This window comes from Pleurodeles waltl, chromosome 11, assembly GCF_031143425.1.
Source record: "Pleurodeles waltl isolate 20211129_DDA chromosome 11, aPleWal1.hap1.20221129, whole genome shotgun sequence".
Classification (NCBI taxonomy): Eukaryota; Metazoa; Chordata; class Amphibia; order Caudata; family Salamandridae; genus Pleurodeles; species Pleurodeles waltl.
The window spans coordinates 743,579,198-743,599,366 of NC_090450.1; positions in this window are offsets into that span (position 1 = coordinate 743,579,198).

The following is a 20,169-nucleotide window of genomic DNA, read 5'->3' on the forward strand; positions in this document are numbered from 1 at the left end:
ATCAAATGTAAGAGTTTTTCACTACCAAGGCATGTAAAAGCTTAAAGTACATGTCCAATATTTTAAATACAATACACCCTGCCCTATGAGCTATTTAGAGTGTAACCTAGGGGTGGCGTATATGTATTAAAAGGGACAGTTTGGGCTGGGCAAAAGGTTTATTGTGCCAAGTCGAATTGGCAGTCTAATACTGCACACAGGTTGTAGCGGCAGGCTGCAGACATATTTCAAAGGGCAACGTAAGTGGGTAGCTCAATAAGTGTTGCAGGCCCATCAGTAGCATTTAATTTAGAGGCCCTGGGTACACGTAGTGCCACTTTATTAGGGTTGTATCAGTAAATTAAATGTAACAATTTGGTGCAAGCCTATTCTACAGGGTCAATGGAGTGAACACAAGCACTTTAGCTCTGGTTAGCAGTCGTAAAGGGCAAAGAGTCTTAGAAGCCAACAAAAACGGTTTCAGAACACAGGAGGGGTGAAGACAAAGCATTTGGTGGTGACCCTGCAGGGAAGGCCAAGTCCAACAGTTATGATCTTATAATGCAACTCCAAGTTATGCCCCATTATCGTCCTAACTAGGATATGCTAGCCATGCTAAATATAAATAGAAATGTGGCTGGCTGATTATACAAAATGAGCAAGTCGTTGGGTACGTGACACTTGATGTGCTAGTCGGGAGTGAAGCTCTCAGAAAATGTTTCTCTCCTTTTTAGGTCTCGCCTGGACAGCTCTGGCACTGTTTGTTCAAGATGTTTTATTTTCTAACAGTAGGTTTAAAGACCGCCCATTGCTTACCATTGGTTGGATTCATTGTCACTCTCATTTGGTTGCTTCATGTTGGTCAGCTGCTGCAGGCTGCCTTCTTCATGTATTTGTCCCTCCCCTGGAGCATGGACACATTACTTGTGTCCTGCCAGTGCTCATTGTTTTAGGTGCTACTTTTTTTATTGGTTTAGACACTCCCAGAGTGTGTCTTTTTCAGCTGGATCCCTTGTGTACTTCCCCCTCTGTGCTCCTCCCCTATCCACCTGCTTGGATCCCTAACAACCTCCCTACATCTGATGTCTGTGCTATTTGCCCAACCCACTCTCTGTTGTCCCTGGTGGCTTTCCCCACTCTCCCTCCCTTCTATCCTTCTTGGCTCCCTCCTCAACTGCCCTCCTCCCTTCCGTTTTTTGTCCATGTTGTTGTGTCTCACACCACTCTCCCTCCCACCAATCATTACCTGTGTTGCCTTGCCCCCAGCTGCCCTCCATACCTCCTTCTGTTCATGTCCGTTTTGGCTTGCCCCTACCCACCCCCCCTCTATTGTTCATGTTGGCTCCCCCCCACACCCGCCATAACAAAAAAAAGCAATATGATGCAGACACCACTGGCCACATCATAGCTCTTTTTTCCCACACCGTCTTTTGTCTGTGTTGACACCTCACCTGCCTTCCAGGTTGCTTCCCGTCCCACCTTCTGTGTTACCTCCCACCACCTCTCCAACCACCAAAAATAAAGTGCTATGATACTGCCAGTGCTAGCCACGTCTCTATGCTTTTTTAACTTTCAGACATGCTGTATAGCAGTCATGCTGCTGTAAAACGCTGCAGAAAAAAACACTGACGATGCCATTATCTCACATAGGTGAGCCCTATTAGCTTTTTCAATGCTTGTTCATCTTATAAGCATGAGAAGGCAATTGGACGCAATTCACAATTTTCTTCCTATAAGGATGTGTGACTTAGGCCCTCATTCGGACCTTGGCGGGCGGCGGAGGCCGCCCGCCAAAGTCCCACCGTCAGGTTACCGTTCCGCGGTCGAAAGACCGCGGCTGTAATTCTGACTTTCCCGCTGGGCTGGCGGGCGGCCGCCTTCAGGCCGCCCGCCAGCCCAGCGGGAAAGAGGCTTCCACGATGAAGCCGGCTCGGAATCGAGCCGGCGGAGTGGAAGCTGTGCGACGGGTGCAGTTGCACCCGTCGCGTATTTCACTGTCTGCGCAGCAGACAGTGAAATACATTTAGGGGCCCTCTTACGGGGGCCCCTGCAGTGCCCATGCCAGTGGCATGGGCACTGCAGGGGCCCCCAGGGGCCCCGCGACCCCCCCCTATCGCCATCCGGTTCCCGGCGGGCGGACCGCCGGGAACTGGATGGCGGTAGGGGGGGGTCGGAATCCCCTCTGCGGCGCAGCTAGCTGCGCCGCCTTGGAGGATTCCAATGGGCGGCGGTACACTGGCGGGAGCCCGCCAGTGTTGCCAGTCCGACCGCGGCTTGACCGCCGCGGTCGGAATGCCCATTGGAGCACCGCCGGCCTGTCGGCGGTGCTCCCGCGGTCCTCCAACCCGGCGGTCATGGACCGCCAGGGTTGGAATGACCACCTTAGTCTTGTCGTACTCCTGAATTCAGAAATAAGCTATGCTGTACTTTTGTAGAACACCAGGAGTACTACAAATTTACGTAACAGCAAAATATTTGCAAATTTGACCCATTGTGCCTGAAAACGTTTGGTTATTCAGTATATAAATTATTTCTCGATCGAACATGCAATATTTGGTAATCCATCCAGGTTGCCCTTGAAATACTACTTATTTTGTTTGCCTTCTGATTTTATTCCAAATAAGACAGCTAATAAATTATATGTTTTAAACGTTGCTTTAGACTCTAGATGCACAGGATTATGCTACAGTTGTGCTGGAAACTGGTATCAGATGTCCTGTATGCGAGACCTGCATAGACTAATGTACACAACAGTATACTGTTCCAAGTAATACCGAGAGTATTATGGTGATTCAAGTTGTCTACCTGCTCCAAATCCCTGTCCTTGGCTTCTGTTCTCTGCGACTCTGTAGGTAAGACATCTGGAGGGTGAGAAAAATAAAGCTCAACCCTCACTTGCCTCACCTGGCCCATTATGTGCAATGATCCAAGGAAATGGAAAGTGAAGTCCTTGATGCACTATAATTCAATGAGCTTTAATAATCCATCAGTAGGGGACAGTGAGAGGCTAGTGACTCATTACTGCACGCCAGCTGTGTGAGTCACACAAATTAGTTTAAAGAACAGACGGTCATCAGGGGACAGCAAGGTCAGAAATTACAATGGTCTTGACTTACAGATGCCCTCTGTTTGATAAATATCCTCTACTTGGAAGTGAGGCTGTGGGCATTCAACGGGCATGGTTATTAGTACTGCATCCCTAAAGCATTAAATACCTGTGGCTGTGCTGAGGCGTGTCAGAGCCTGCAGTGAGTAGTCTGAAAGACTAGAGTGGAAAGTGCGAGAGTATAATGTGCTAGAGCAAGGAGTGCACCACATCAGTCCCCAAAACCGCATGTTAGAACAATAAGAGGGAAGACTTTGGGGCTGGAGTTGAACTCATCAGAAGTCAAGGTGGAACATGATAGGCCCTGGGCTATGCACATGTCAGAGCATGGGAGGAAGATGTGAGAGGATGTTGTAGGTCATATCAGAGACTGCATTGGAATGTGCCAGAGTCTGAAATATTTCACTGCAGTAGAACATGTAGGGGTGATATCAGAAGTTGATGCAGAATATGTTGTAGGTCACATCAGTAACTGGAGTAGAACGTATCCGAGCTTGTCGGGGGCATGTGATAGCTGGACTGGACTGTATCAGAACAGGGACTAGGACATGTGACAGACAGGAGTGGAGCGTATCAGAGACCCAAGAGCGGCCTGATCATTTAATGTGGTGTATGTTAAAGTGTGGAAAAGAACTTATCACAGCTTAGAATTGGGCATGTCAGCACATGGAGCAAGCAATGTGAAGCTCTTTTGTAGGTCATATCAGAATAGTGTGGAACGTATTGAAGCATGGAGTGGGTCATTTGGAATTCTGGAGTGAGGCATATCAGAGACCTACCAGGTCCTGTCAGAACATGGAGTGGTGTACTGATGAATAAGGCTTATATTGGGCTTGGCTACCTAAGGAGATTCCCATTGATGTCTTTGTTGGAAAATCCATGCCTCAATTGTATTAATCTAAAACTTTCAGTAGCAAAACATTTGGACAGCGATCTGGCACCACTCTATCAAAGCATCAATATGTGTCCAAAATAGGGAAAATGCTTAGAGGATTAAGACGATGTTTGGGTCACGCACACTTCTTCACTTATGGTATGAGTGCATTCATATGAATGCTTTTTGGAGCAAGGTCCTATCACAAATTTAGTCCATCACGGAGACGACATTGCCTCTACAACCTTTAGTACTTACGTTAGGTGACCCAGGAGAGGATAAAGGAATCTGAGGACATATGTAACAATATACAAAGGATGATCCCTGAGTCATCCCATGATGACAGATGGAAATTGTGATACAAGCTTTATGATATTTGAATGTTTTCTAACATGTCTATGTATAGCCTTATTTGTTGATTATTCGTAGATTTTGGAGTACCTGTCCCTACCTGTGGAAAAGAAATATATAATTGAATTTATAACAAAATTAGAGATTAAGCTGGGCCTAGACAGCACTAAGCTCTCTGAACACATTTACTGGTAATAGCAATGATGAGGGGAAGAAGCAGTTTTTGTTGGTGATGCTCTTGCTCAAGATTATGTTTCTACATTACTCTGGGGGTTTGATGGTTATGGCTTGGATAATGCATTGCATGGTTAAATTAACAGAATTAGCCCTGGCAACTGCTGAGATGTTGTTTGCTTGTGGACGATGCTAGTTGACTACAAATACTTGTGGACTGGTAGACTGTAGGGGGACAGACCAATGTGACCAGACAACATTACACCCAGTGCTTAATTTGTGCTTGTTGTTTCCGGTGCTGAGCACCGGCACTTATTTGTGAGGGCCGGGGTTTATTCATATGCCTCAAGCATTTGCTGCGAGCAAAAGACACATATGTGAAAGAAGGAAAAACTAAAAAGCGTCATAAAGGGAGAAAGTAGAAAGTTGCAGGATGAGCTAAAGGGTCAGGGGTGGCCGTGAATGGATTGAAGAGGCCCGAGATGGCTTCAGGATTACGCTGCCTCAGTATTCAGTGCTGGCAAATTTAATTACAGCAGCCTCGTGTTTAAGAGAAGGGCTTTGAGCACCGGCACCTCTTAATTTACAAATTAAGCACTGATTACACCACATCTCGATGACCGTGCAAAATAAATACACATTCTTATTGTGAATTATCAGAGGAACGGGAAACCACATTAAACATCACAAAATACATGCACAGTTAAGTAGGTGGGGTTCGCACATAGTTCTACTGGATGAGACACGTACAATTTTGCCGAGGATGCCAAGTTACATTTGCGGTGACTGACACATCAATGAAAAAGGAAGGTGGCTATATTGTTCTGGAGAGTCAGCTTGACCGGGATCCCATTGTACTACTCTGTATTTATGCACCAAATATACTGTGATGCATTATTGCTATACCCCAAATCTGGCAGATTTTAAATGTGTGCCTGAATTTGGCAAGATAGATATTTTCTGCTATGGCCTGACACAACTGCTGAGAGTATTGCATGCAAATTGGGGACTTAAATGCATGGATGGGGTCTGACTGACACCTGGAGACGTATCACGTATGCGATTTATATACCAGACTAGATTTGTTCCTTTACTTTTTAATACTAAACAAATTAATATTGAATGCCGAATGCCGTCGTGAAACACTCTCTGATCACAATCCATGGCTGTTAGCTGTGAACTGGGGGAGTCCTCTTACCTGAATTCCACCATGTGGCCATATCATGAAGAGCTGCTCCATCTCAGCGCGGAGCCCAGCACCAAATACTTGCATTTCAGTTGTGTAAGTTTAACACACATGACTCAGAATTTATCTGTGTTCATGCATGGAATGCAGGCAGTAGCAGTCGCAAGCATTGAGCATCATTGCCTCTCTCTGTACCTACTTGTTCGGTCTAAATGACATGCGTTAATGTGGAGAACTTCTGAGTTACATGTTTGAACTTTAGACACCTTAAACTCTATGGTGCTCAGTTCGAGACTGTGCATTTCTTCAAGATACAGTCCTTGGTGACTGCAGTCTGCAAATTTCAAGATGGCACAATCAGGGAAGCTTTTGTCATTTAGCTCCAAGAAATCCACCATTGATCAACATATTGGATGGAAAGCCTCCAAGGTGTTTAGAATGAATTTGTGTATCAAACCACAAGGTAGGTCATGCAAGTACCAAAGAGGAAAGTGATAAAAACTGGTAGATGAATTAAGAGACTTGGGGGAAGAGGTGATTTTTGACTTCTCCTTAGAGCCTGTTCTTAGACAGACAAAATAAACTAGTCAACTAGGTTACATCGTTTCATTTTTGGGAATACATTGCTAGACATGTTTTAGGTGATAAGGTGAGTTGTTTACTAGCTTTTCTTTTTAATACAGACATCCAGACTTCCGTATAACTGCGTTAGCAAAAACGAGCGCATGTTAGTTCTTTCACAAACTGAAATTAATGAAATATTGGTTTAATATTGTTCGTTGTTGTACAAATCATCCCACCGCTTATCTTTCGAAAGAATCAGGCATTATGTAAAATTGTGTGAGTTAAAAAGATTTACAAATCCCCAGAAAGAGGCATTGGACAGCCACTAGGGTACCATAAAGTAGAAAGGCCATTAAAGTTATAACACATGGCAAAATGCCAAGTAGCGACGGATTTCTCACTGAGATTTACACATATTGTCAGGACATTGTGGCACCCAGATTATTAAATTTACATTAAACAAATCAACTAAAAGGTAGCATTCCACGAATTAACAAGGAAGTAGTTCTGGTTGTGATGCCCAAGCCCAATAGAGACTCATTTAATAAAACCTCCAAGCAACCACTCGCAATGTTTAATCTGGATTATAAAATACACACCTACCGTGGGCTTTCTACTTGGTCCTGGGTGAGGGGCAAGCAGTGAGGCTTCCCTTCTCACCTTGTTTAATGACGCACGAGAGGAAGACGCTGAGCTGACACACCATTGGCTTGTGGAAGGCAAGCCCATTAGGCTTGGGCAGGGTACAGTGCCGGAGATGTTTCCTCAAACTCTAGTACACCTGCCCGCCTTTCACCCACTGATTAACATGTGAACAGTTTAGGAGCCTTTCCTGTAAATAATTCAGGCTCGAAAGACAAGCCCCCCGTGTCCGGAGTGGGATAGATACTCCACTTGAAAAGGAGGGAGGGTTTTGAGAGCTTCAAAGCCCACTTCCAATTTACTTGAAACGGTCAGTCTCTTCAAGAATAGCCCTTGCACAGTTGGTAATAATATTTCTGTTAAATATGCTATCTATGATTAAAAACAATATTGCATTAAGGGACTTTGGGGGTCATTCTGACCTCGGCGGTAAAAGGCGCTTACCGCCGGTCAGAAGACCGCCATAACACCGCCGCGGCCGCGGAAAGCCACCACGGTCATTCTGACCCACAACGGCCAAACCTCCAAAAATCCGACCTCCACTGCAGGCCGCCACATCAGCGGGCAGCGATAAACTGGAGATGACCAAACCTCCCCCGTCACGCCAACAGAAATACGCCCATGCCATTTCGACCCACGAATCAACGCAGCGGGCTTTCCAACGCGGTATTCCATTGGCGGTACACACCGCTGCGGTCAAAATACACACACAGCACCAAAACACAGGCACATTGGACAATTACAAATACACACACCTGATACACATACACAACCCACTCCCACACAATCAATCAACTATAAAACACACCCCCACATCACCCACAAACCCCTATGACCACAATTACTGAGAGAAGGAGAGAGAGACACAGCAGACAATCCATAGCAATACACACTGAGGCACACTACACCATCACACACACCACATAGTAGCACAAAGCACCACACACCAACATACTCATCACATACACCACCCCACACCTCACCCACACCACCCCATGGCACCCCAAAGGCACCCACGCTTTTCGGACCAAGAACTCCGGGTGATGGTGGAGGAAATCCTTAGAGTGGAACCCCAGCTCTTCGGCTCACAGGTGCAGCACACCAGTATAGCTAGGAAGGCGGAGCTATGGCAGCGGATCGTGGACAGGGTCAACGCGGTGGGACAGCATCCCAGGAATAGAGAGGACATCCGCAAACGATGGAACGACCTACGGGGGAAGGTCCGATCGATGGTCTCCAGGCACAACATCGCGGTCCAGAAGACTGGCGGCGGACCCCCACCCACCCCTCCCGAATTTACATCATGGGAGCAAGAGGTCTTCAACATCCTGCATCCTCAGGGCCTCGCAGGAGTAGCCGGAGGAATGGACTCTGGTAAGTCCAATCTCAACTACTATATCCCCCCCACCCCACCAGCATGCCAACCCACACCCCCACCCTCACCCACAAACCCCCAGCACACATCCTCCCTGACAATGTCTCACCAGCACAACCCACCCATCCCAACACCAACTCCTGCATGCCAACACAATCCATGGACACCCATCACCCAAGCATGACCACTGCACTTACCCCCCCCACTAACTACCCTCACAACACCTCCCTCAAGGGAATGCCTGCACTGGGGGACGAGGGCACCCATAACACGCACGCCATTGCACACACAGAAACAATAACCAAACTCTCTTACCCCATGCAGGACCCAAACGCCAACACACCAGCCAGGAGGGTCCAGAAATGTCCATCCCACCCCCGGAACAGGCCCACAGTGAGGACAGCAGCTCTGTCGACACTGAACCTGATGACCAGCCCGGACCATCGGGGACCTCTGGGCAGTCGGTTCCCCTCAGGCAGCCACAGGCCACACCAGACCCGACCCCCTCTGCCAACACCAGCACAGCTCCCACCCAGCGGGCCCATGCCTCTGTCTCTAGGACACGTCAATCAGCGGTGTGTCTGCCACTACAGGGCACCCAGGCTAACCCAACACCCCAACAACAACAGGGACCTGGGGGCAGTGGGAGCGGGCACACCGTCCAGGAGACAGAGGCCGGGGGAAACCGGGCAGCTTGGAGGGCTGCTGTGCGACAGGGGGGGGAGGAGAGGCCCAGGGAACCCACTCTCCAAGAGGCCCTCACCACCATCATGGGGGCCTACCACCACTCCCAAGAGACGATGGCGACGGTACTGGCCAGGTTCACGGAGATCCAGGCACAGCAGGAGGAACGCAACATGGGGTTCAGGGAGGAGCTGAGAATCATTGGGACCGCAATGGGGACCATCGTCCTGGCCCTCAACAGGATAGAAGACGCGTTGCGGGACCATGTGGCACCACACAGGGCCCCTGTCACTAGCCCGGACCAGGAACAGCCTACCACCTCTGCCGGCGCAAGTGGACAGGAGGCCCCAACACCACGACAGGCCACCAGAACCCCACCTCCTGCTGAAGAACAACCACCCCGTAAGAGGAGCCTGAGATCCAAAAAAAAGACAGAGTAGGATGTCAAGACCCCCGCCAGCAGGACATACCCCCTAAACTCTTCCCACTGTCCCACATTGCCACCCTGTCCAACCATGAACTGCCTCTGCTCCATCCTTCCACAGGCAAAAGGACAATGCACCTGTGAGACTGAGAACTGGACTCTGCCATGGACATTACTCCACCCCCACCCATCACCCTTATAATCACATGTACCAATATCTAGCACTGTAAATAAATCACATATTGCACACAAATCAGTTTGGAGTCATGCTGTATTATTAGCAAATGTATTACATATTACTGTTCAATATCTGTTCTGTCAATTAGTGATGACAACATACCAATGTCAATACGCTGTAGTTCATGGGCAAACCAAGCAGAAGTCAGGCACTGAGTCATACAGCACTGAGAAGGGAAGGGAAAAACAAAAATTACCCAAAAAGATCTGGTGGGAACTACAGAAAGTACAGATGCAGGAGGCTATAAGCAATTGTGAAATGGCGTGGGTGATTCTTACCTGGGTGTTACTGGAAATACTTTTGTATCACTCTGTCCCTATTGTCTGTGTCGTCCTCTGAGTCTTCCTCCTCTTCACTCTCCACAGGCTCTACTGCTTCTACAACACCACCATCTGGACCATCCTCCTGCAGGAAAGGCACCTGGCGTCGCAAAGCCAGGTTGTGAAGCATACAGCACGCCACGATGATATGGCACACCTTCTTTGGTGAGTACATTAGGGATCCACCGGTCATATGCAGGCACCTAAACCTGGCCTTCAGGAGGCCAAAGGTTCGCTCAATCACCCTCCTAGTACGCCCATGGGCCTCATTGTAGCGTTCCTCTGCCCTTTCCGGGGATTCCTTACTGGGGTCAGTAGCCAAGGCAGGTTGGGGTAACCAGAGTCACCTATTAGCCACACACGTTGTCTCTGTAGCTGCTCCATCACATAGGGGATGCTGCTATTTCGCATCACATACGCGTCATGCACTGACCCTGGGAACTTGGCATTTACATGGGAGATGTACTGGTCAGCCAAACAGACCACCTGGACATTAATCGAATGATAACTTTTTCTGTTTCGGTACACCTGCTCATCGTCTTTTGGGGGTACCAAAGCCACATGGGTCCCATCAATGGCACCAATGATGTTGGGGATATGTCCAAGGGCATAGAAATCACCCTTCACTGTAAGCAAGTCACCCTCCTCTGGGAAAATGATGTAGCTCCGCATGAGTTTCATCAGGGCAGACAACACTCTGCTCAAAATCTTAGAAAACATAGGCTGAGACATTCCAGATGACATGGCCACTGTGGTCTGGAATGACCCACTTGCCAAAAAATGGAGGACTGACAAAACCTGCACCAGAGGGGGAATCCCTGTGGGTTGGCGGATGGGGGACATCAGGTCTGGCTCCAGCTGGGCACACAGTTCATGGATAGTGGCACGGTCAAGTCTGTATCGAAGTATTATATGGCGTTCTTCCATTGTCGACAGGTCCACCAGCGGTCGGTACACGCGAGGATTCCTCCTTCTCATCCCAAGTCCCAGCGGACGGTGCCTAGGAAGGACAACATGAAGCACAGAGTCAGCCAAACCACAGGTACGTACAGACAGCTTGCACAGTTAAAGAATGGCAATGGGTTGAAAGGCGTGTATGTGTGGCAATGCAAGGCCTAGGCCTGTGTGTCGCAGTCAAAATTAAGCCATGTAGGCCCTTGAAATGGCGGCTGCCTGACCTGTGAAGTGGGACAATGGGATGGGAGGTCAATGCGCTGGCGGGGCACACCTTGGCGGTAGGCGGTTGAAGACCGCGGCGCTAAGCCGCATTGGTTAACATTGAAGCCTATGGGTTTCAGGAGCCAATGACGAAGTGCGCCTGCGGTCGCGGTACGCACCGCCGCGGTACGCACCGCCGCGGGCGTGACCGCCATTTTCTATCTGCTTAATCACTCGAGACCTGATCATCCACAGGAGAGGACCTATACTGCAAGTGCTGCTGTGACCTCGGTCTGGAAGATACAATGGCTGCTGCGACTGGGGAAAGGGCCCCTGCCTTCACGTCTGAAGAGTTGGAGAAGCTCGTGGATGGGGTCCTCCCCCAGTATGCGCTACTCTACGGTCCTCCAGACCAACAAGTGAGTACACCGGGTGCACATGGAATGGGCTATGCCTGTGTGGATTGGGGTGGATGTAAGTTGGTGGGGTGGGGGGCGAATGAGGAGTGCAACGCCCGACAGATGAGAGCATGTGCCATATGGCAAAGTTGGAGGGGGGGGCCAATCACATCTAACATGCAGGTCATTGATGATTTCCTCCTTTCCACCCTGTACATGTCAAATAGGTCAGCGCCCATCAGAAGATCGAGATTTGGCGTGCCATCGCCAAGGAAGTCCGGAACTTGGGGGTCCACAACAGACGGGGCACCCACTGCCGCAAGAGGTGGGAGGACATCCGCCGCGGAACAAGGAAGACCGCAGAAACACTGCTGGGGATGGCCTCCCAACCTAGGAGGGGTGCCAGTCGCACCATGACCCCCCTGATGTCCCGGATCCTGGCGGTGGCCTACCCTGAATTGGATGGGCGCTTTAAGACATCACAGCAGACACAAGGGGGTGAGTATCAGCACATTCTCCTATCTTTCTGCGCAGTGGAGGCGTATGGGTGGGGGAGGAGGGCTCTGGGTGACATTAGGCCAGGGCGCTTTCTGTAGTGTAGTCCTCTCCCTTAGGCATGGCCCTGTGCCCCCGGCCCCCACCTCGGTAGGGTGACAAGTACAGCCATTGAAGGTCCAGCATCTCCCATGTGCGCGTTTGACATCTCTTGGCCTGTTGTCTTAGTCAGTAGTACTGAGTAGTGTACCCCGAATGCGCGGCTTAGTGCATTAGGCACCTGTGTCTGTCCTCTCCGCCAACGGTGTTGACATTGCATGCACTCAACCTGGTCTTCTTTTTTCTCCCCCCACCCTTTCTCTTCATCTTCTTGTGCATGTGTGCATTAGCATCATCAGGCGGAGGAGATTTGGCATCGGAGCACGAGGGAGCTGCAGGACACAAGGCCCCGGTGGGCCCAGGAACAGACACCGAGGGCACCAGTGATCCGGAGGGCGAGGGGAGCACCACGACGGGGACCGCTGGTGAGAGCAGCGAAAGCGACACATCCTCGGATGGGAGCTCCCTAGGGGTGGCGGCAACATCCGTGCCCCCCGCCTCTACAGGTACAGCCGCCACCCAGCGCACCAGCCCCGCCCTCCCAGCAGCCCCTCAGTCTTCGCTCCGTGCCCGTTCGCCCAGGAAGGCGCGCGTCTCCTTCGCCCCAGGCACCTCAGCCCCTGCCCCTGTTGCCCCTGCTGCCCTCAGTGCGGAGCTCATTGACCTGGTAAGGACGCTCATTGTTGGGCAGACGACCCTTTTGAATGCCATCCAGGGTGTGCAAAGGGAGGTGCAACAGAGCAATGCGTACCTGGAGGGTATTCATTCGGGTCAGGCTGCCCATCAACGAGCGTTCACTGCTCTGGCCTCAGCACTGACGGCAGCCATTGTCCCTGTTTCCAGCCTCCCTCTTCTTACTGCCTCCAGCCTTTCTCTGTCTCCTGTCCCTCAGCCTATCCCATCCACACCATCAGACCAGCCTGCACACACCTCAACACCCAGGAGCAGCTCATCCAAACACAAGCACCACAGATCCCACAAACACTCACCCAAGCAACACCCAGATGCAGACATGCCAACAGCCACTGCCACCCCTGTGTCCCCCTCCTCCTCGTCTCCCTCCTCCCTCCCTGTGACGTCTACACTCACACCTGCATGCACCCCAACATCAGCCAGTGCTTCCATCACCACCTCACCCTCCAGTACAGGCCACACTCGTGCAGTCACCACCCCCACTGCCATTTACACGTCCCCTGTGTCCTCTCCCACTGTGTCTGTCACCCCCTCTTCCAAGACACACAAACGCAGGCAGCCACCCACCCAACAGCCATCCACCTCACGACAGCCTACAGCACCAGCACCTTCACCCAATGACAGCACACCTGACTCTCCTACAACCACCTCCTCTACCTCCACTTCCATCTCCACTTCTCCTACCCTTTACCTTGGCCCTAAGAAACTTTTCATGGCTAACCTTGACCTCTTTCCCCCCGATGAGCTCCCCCATCCATCTTCAAAGAGTCCCAAGAGCACCGCAGCCACCACCAGCCCAGCTTCGGGTGTCACTGTTGTGCATGGGTTCTGGAGCCCACCCTTTGCCAGCAGTGACACATCGATCAGCAGCAAGGACACGTCCAGCCCCCCCCCCCGGCAAGAGGACCCGCAAAAACAAGGGCCGCCGTGCGAGGACCGACAGGGCTGCCCCAAGGAGCAATGTGCGGCCACTTCACCACCCACACCATCTAGGGGAGGCAAGGGCCCGAGAGCCCCATCAAAGGAGCGGAAGGGCAGCAGGAGCGCGGAGAAGGTGTACCCCACATGCCACATCCCAGCTGGGAAGGAGGACACTAAGGAGGCCAGGAGTCTGTCCCCGAAGGGTCCAGAAACGTCACGGTCTGAGGGCGACTGAGCAGGGAGTCCAGGCCAGGTCTGGCTCCCTTGACCTGCTGGATGAGCACCACTGAACAGGGCCTGCGGAGAAGAAGAGCACCGCTGAACAGGGCCCGCGGTGAAGAAGAGCACCGCTGAACAGGGCCCGCGGTGAAGAAGAGCACCGCTGAACAGGGCCCGCCGTGGAGAAGAGCACCGCTGAACAGGGCCCGCCGTGGAGAAGAGCACCGCTGAACAGGGCCCGCCGTGGAGAAGAGCACCGCTGAACAGGGCCCGCCGTGGAGAAGAGCACCGCTGAACAGGGCCCGCCGCGGAGAAGAGCACCGCTGAACAGGGCCCGCCGTGGAGAAGAGCACCGCTGAACAGGGCCCGCGGTGAAGAAGAGCACCGCTGAACAGGGCCCTTCTTCTCAAGCACCGCTCCGCTGGGCCCTTCTTCTCAAGCACCGCTCCGCTGGGCCCTTCTTCTCAAGCACCGCTCCGCTGGGCACCGCCGTCTCAAGCACCGCTCCGCTGGGCCCTTCCTCTCAAGCACCGCTCCGCTGGGCACCGCTGTCTCAAGCACCGCTCCGCTGGGCCCTTCTTCTCAAGCACCCTCCGCTGGGCACTGCCGTCTCAAGCACCGCTCCGCTGGGCCCTTCCTCTCAAGCACCGCTCCGCTGGGCACCGCCGTCTCAAGCACCGCTCCGCTGGGCCCTTCCTCTCAAGCACCGCTGCGCTGGGCACCGCCGTCTCAAGCACCGCTCCGCTGGGCCCTTCTTCTCAAGCACCGCTCCGCTGGGCACCGCCGTCTCAAGCACCGCTCCGCTGGGCCCTTCTTCTCAAGCACCGCTCCGCTGGGCACCGCCGTCTCAAGCACCGTTCCGCTGGGCCCTTCCTCTCAAGCACCGCTCCGCTGGGCACCGCCGTTTCAAGCACCGCTCCGCTGGGCCCTTCCTCTTAAGCACCGCTCCGCTGGGCCCTTCCTCTCAAGCACCGCTCCGCTGGGCACCGCCGTCTCAAGCACCGCTCCGCTGGGCCCTTCATCTCAAGCACCGCTCCGCTGGCATCGCCGTCTCAAGCACCGCTCCGCTGGGCCCTTCCTCTCAAGCACCGCTCCGCTGGGCACCGCCGTCTCAAGCACCGCTCCGCTGGGCCCTTCCTCTCAAGCACCGCTCCGCTGGGCACCGTCGTCTCAAGCACCGCTCCGCTGGGCCCTTCCTCTCAAGCACCGATCCGCTGGGCCCTTCCTCTCAAGCACCGCTCCGCTGGGCACCGCCGTCTCAAGCACCGCTCCGCTGGGCCCTTCTTCTCAAGCACCGCTCCGCTGGGCACCGCCGTCTCAAGCACCGCTCCGCTGGGCCCTTCCTCTCAAGCACCGCTCCGCTGGGCACCGCCGTCTCAAGCACCGCTCCGCTGGGCCCTTCCTCTCAAGCACCGCTCCGCTGGGCACCGCCGCTGGCACCGCCGTCTCAAGCACCGCTCCGCTGGGCCCTTCCTCTCAAGCACCGCTCCGCTGGGCACCGCCGTCTCAAGCACCGCTCCGCTGGGCCCTTCCTCTCAAGCACCGCTCCGCTGGGCACCGCCGTCTCAAGCACCGCTCCGCTGGGCCCTTCCTCTCAAGCACCGCTCCGCTGGGCACCGCCGTCTCAAGCACCGCTCCGCTGGGCCCTTCTTCTCAAGCACCGCTCCGCTGGGCACCGCCGTCTGAAGCACCGCTCCGCTGGGCCCTTCTTCTCAAGCACCGCTCCGCTGGGCACCGCCGTCTCAAGCACCGCTCCGCTGGGCCCTTCCTCTCAAGCACCGCTCCGCTGGGCACCGCCGTCTCAAGCACCGCTCCGCTGGGCCCTTCCTCTCAAGCACCGCTCCGCTGGGCCCTTCCTCTCAAGCACCGCTCCGCTGGGCACCGCCGTCTCAAGCACCGCTCCGCTGGGCCCTTCTTCTCAAGCACCGCTCCGCTGGGCACCGCCGTCTCAAGCACCGCTCCGCTGGGCCCTTCCTCTCAAGCACCGCTCCGCTGGGCACCGCCGTCTCAAGCACCGCTCCGCTGGGCCCTTCCTCTCAAGCACCGCTCCGCTGGGCACCGCCGTCTCAAGCACCGCTCCGCTGGGCCCTTCTTCTCAAGCACCGCTCCGCTGGGCACCGCCGTCTCAAGCACCGCTCCGCTGGGCCCTTCCCCTCAAGCACCGCTCCGCTGGGCACCGCCGTCTCAATCACTGTTTATGGTTCACTGTGCCCACCATGCCTCCTCCTTGACCAGTGGAGACTGTCATCCACCTGATGGACTGTGGCTTTGCACTCCCCAGGATGGTCCAGTGGGCAGCCCACCCACTGTAGAGACATTGAGAGACTGTGGCTTTGCACTCCCCAGGATGGTCCAGTGGGCAGCCCACCCACTGTAGAGACATTGAGAGACTGTGGCTTTGCACTCCCCAGGATGGTCCAGTGGGCAGCCCACCCACTGTAGAGACATTGAGAGACTTTGGCTTTGCACTCCCCAGGATGGTACAGTGGGCATGGTGGCTCCTCGTGGATCTGGCGTCGTGGACTCATGTGGCTGTGGTGCCCCCCCCCTTCCCCCTGAGGTGCCTGTAGTTTTTACATCTGATGCCCCTGCAGTGTTCTCTCCAAAGGACTCAGGTCTCCTGTGTGGGCTTTGCCCTTGTTTCTCAAAACTTTGGCCCACGGACATGATGAATTCGTAGGATGTGCAGGACTTGTTACTTCAGTTATACACTGATGTGTATGTCATTTGTTTTCTTGTGAATATCTTTCATGGTTGTACGATATTTTTCAGGACCTTTTTGGTACATAAATATTTATTCCAAATTTGATTATGTCCTAGCATTTTTCTGGGGTGTTTGGGTGGTGTCACTGTGACTTTTTGCTCTGCATTGGTGTGTACATAGTTGGGGGGGGGGGGGGTCGCATATGTGTGTGCCCGTAACCTTTAGTCCTCCCCCCTCCCGTGTGTCGTAGGTGCAGTATTCACCGTTGTCGTCTGCACCGGACTTCGTACTCGTGGTAGATGAGAAGGTAGACGAGAGCAGGTAGGATGTTTAATTCGGGTTCCATGCTGTCCTCCTTCCTCCTGGAGTGCGTAGTGGTGAGCGTTTTCCCGTTCGTAGTCTGTTTCCGCCGTGTTTTTATCGGCGGTGCTCCCGCCCCGGAAAAGGTGGCGGATTGGTGAGTTGTGATAGGGTGGGCGGTACATTGTCTGCCGCCTGGCTGTTGGCGGTGACCGCTGCGCTGTTTGTTTGTACCGCCGTGGCGGGCGGAGTGTTAAAGTGGCTGTCTGTGTTGGCGGTTCCCGCCAGGGTCAGAATTCCATATTTTTTACCGCCAGCCTGTTGGCGGGTTGGCCGCCGCTTTAACACCGACCGCCAGGGTTAGAATCACCCCCTTTATTCTGGAAGTAGAACTCTATTTAGCTGTCTTGACTGAAACACGTCTTCAAGAGCCTTTCTGTGGTTATTCTTAAGAGGTTTACTGTGCGAAATAATGGGTCGGCGGGTTGTTGTCAGATTTAAAGATTCTTTGTGGGTTTCAGTGTTGGAATCCCTTACTTTCCACAAATCTTAGCCTTTGCTGGTCAATATCTGCATTACGTTGCCATCTTCTGGGGGCATATCCGCCTCTGAATCATGATTCCTCATTTACTTCCTCTCTGATTAAAGCTTCATTGCCTTTCAATTTGCAAATTTCATCTCTATGGAGGGTATTAACTTGCGGCTCAAAGACTTTACTTTAGGTCATGTTCTGAAGTTGTTGGAAGGCTTAGCGTTCACCAGTGCTTAGCTTGCACCAGTTTTTAAAGGGGCCTACATACAAAACAAGTCCTTGCCTTTTTAATAACATTGTGGTATCCAATCACATTTGTATTATTTTTCATATCCAACTCCCAGCTCAAAGATTTCAAAGCTCCATAAATAACTAGATGTCGATAAGCCATTGGGAAAATGTTCTAGTTATACGTAGTTATGGAAAAATGAACCCAATGTTGAAGGGGAATGTGGACTTAGCAGCAACTAATTTAATAAATAGACTTTGTGTGCCTTTGAGTCCATAGCCCTGGTAAAATGATTAAAAGCTGCTGTCTGAGTCCCAAAGAACCCTGGTACAATAACAGCTTGAAAAAACCCAAGAAAGATTGGAAGGAGGCTAAAGGAGTATGGACAAAGGATTTTAAGGAAGAAAAAGGTACTTTTTTTAAACTTGACATTAAAATATATAAAACTGAGATTAAAAGGGAGAATGCCAAAATTTTGCTAACAGAATAACAGACACTTCTTGACCAGCCAAATACATTTTTGGTCTTGTCCCTGAATTAGCTTCGCCATGCCTTTAAAAAACATAAAGCAGTTATCCTGCCTTTCCAAGTCTATATGATTAACTCTGGCTTTTTCATGATAGAGTTCCATTTATTAGAGTCACTATACACTCTCAGATAGGGTGCCATGTTATCACTGAGACTTCTTAACGTCCCATCATAAAGGAGTGCTATGTTACAGCTCCAGTCTGCTACACAGAAGGTATCTATCAAACACCCGTGGAAAACCTGCTTGGGTTCCCCAATTGATCCTTGCAGGATGAGGACCTTACATATGTCCAACAGAACGGTTGGAATGAAACTTACCAAATTGAATAATTTCTCCCTTAAGATGGGCAAGATATCATCCACCTTAAAACGTCCCATTTTAGCCCCTTTATTAAAAAAAATTAATAGTGACTCTTCAGTTTCTGCCAGTATTAGGCCAATTTCTCTGCCACCACTTGCCTCCAAAGCAAACCTCCAACGTTCCACCTATGTGGAAGTAAAGAATATGCTTGATCAGGCTTTCACCCACTTCATTCTACTGAAACAGTTTTGACTGCTGTGCTCGACAATCTCTATCTGGCCACGGATAATGGTACCATGATTTTCCAAGTCTGGTTAGACACCTTCGCCATATTTGGCACTGTCTCCCATCCTACACTGTTGCATAGATTTAGGGAGGTGCGTTTAGATGATAAAACATTACGATGCATGATCTCTTTTGTGAAGGATAGATCTCAGACAGTACTTCTGGGTGATTTGAAAGCAGCAACAAAAAGCATAAATTGCATGGTGCCCTAGGGTCCACCCATCAGCCCCATGCTATTTAATATTTATGAGACACCCCTGGCTTTGCTGATTCTTTCTTTTGGCTTCATATGTTACATAGCTATATGTTTATATGTTACTGCTACTGCTGCAGATGGCTATGGTGATCTTACCCATTGTAACTTTTACAACTGTTTGTCAGCTGTACCAGACTGGATGCTTAAAAAATGAACTATAGCTCCATGCAACAAGACAGAAGGTCTGGTAGTGCTAAGGGACACAAGTTATAACGAAAAAGTTGGTGGCTTGCACCCACTGGAAAGCATATTATATTTAATGTATTTTCATGGCTCATCGTAATTTTTACGGAGTGGACTGGTATGTTTGCAAAACAAATTTAAAATATTTACTCTACTTTGAAACTTTGTGTTTTGTTTAGTGTCCACAAAACTTGGAAAAGTTGGGCTGCAACTAATCTTTTTCTGTTTGTATGGCAAAGTTTTGAAATGGTCTATATGTAAAGATTAAGGAGAAATTACTTCATTCCAAATTTAGGAAATTGTTTAACACTTTGTTATTCAAGCAACCATCCTAACTCGTTGAATGGTTCTCACTGGTTTTCTACTGTAGTCAGGTGTGGCTCCTTTGCAATGGCGAAGGGGTGTCGCCCCCTGGCTAAGCCAGGACCTGAAAGATAAAAACGATATTTCTTTATTGTTTTATCTTTCAGCTGCTGGCTCAGCAGCATGTGAAGGAAGGAGTGGGCTGGGCCACGAGAGATGGGAGTGGGGAGGAGGAGGAGAGTGTCCCTAAGTGCGCATGTGTGTTGGCCGGCCATCTCAGGCCAGCCAAACACACATGTGTACTTCAGTTCTCCAGCCTGGCTGTGTTGAACAGCCAGGCTAGAGAAACTGCACAGACCCCAGAGTTGTGTCTGAGCAGCAGTCCAAGCCACTCAGACCTATCCTGATGCTGCTTTCATGCTACCTTTAGCAAAAAAGCAGCAGCATGAGCCAGTACTGGTGTCCCACTGAATGCTGGACACCAGAAAGGGATCGAGGCGGCAAGTGGTGGTGGTGGTTCCAGGAAGAGGTACGTTAAAAAAAACAAAAAACATTTTTATCCCACCCCATCACTATCCCTCCCCACCGCCCCCCCCCGATATTTGCAGCCACCACCACTGACTGTAGTTCTATCCCTCTTCTATAATA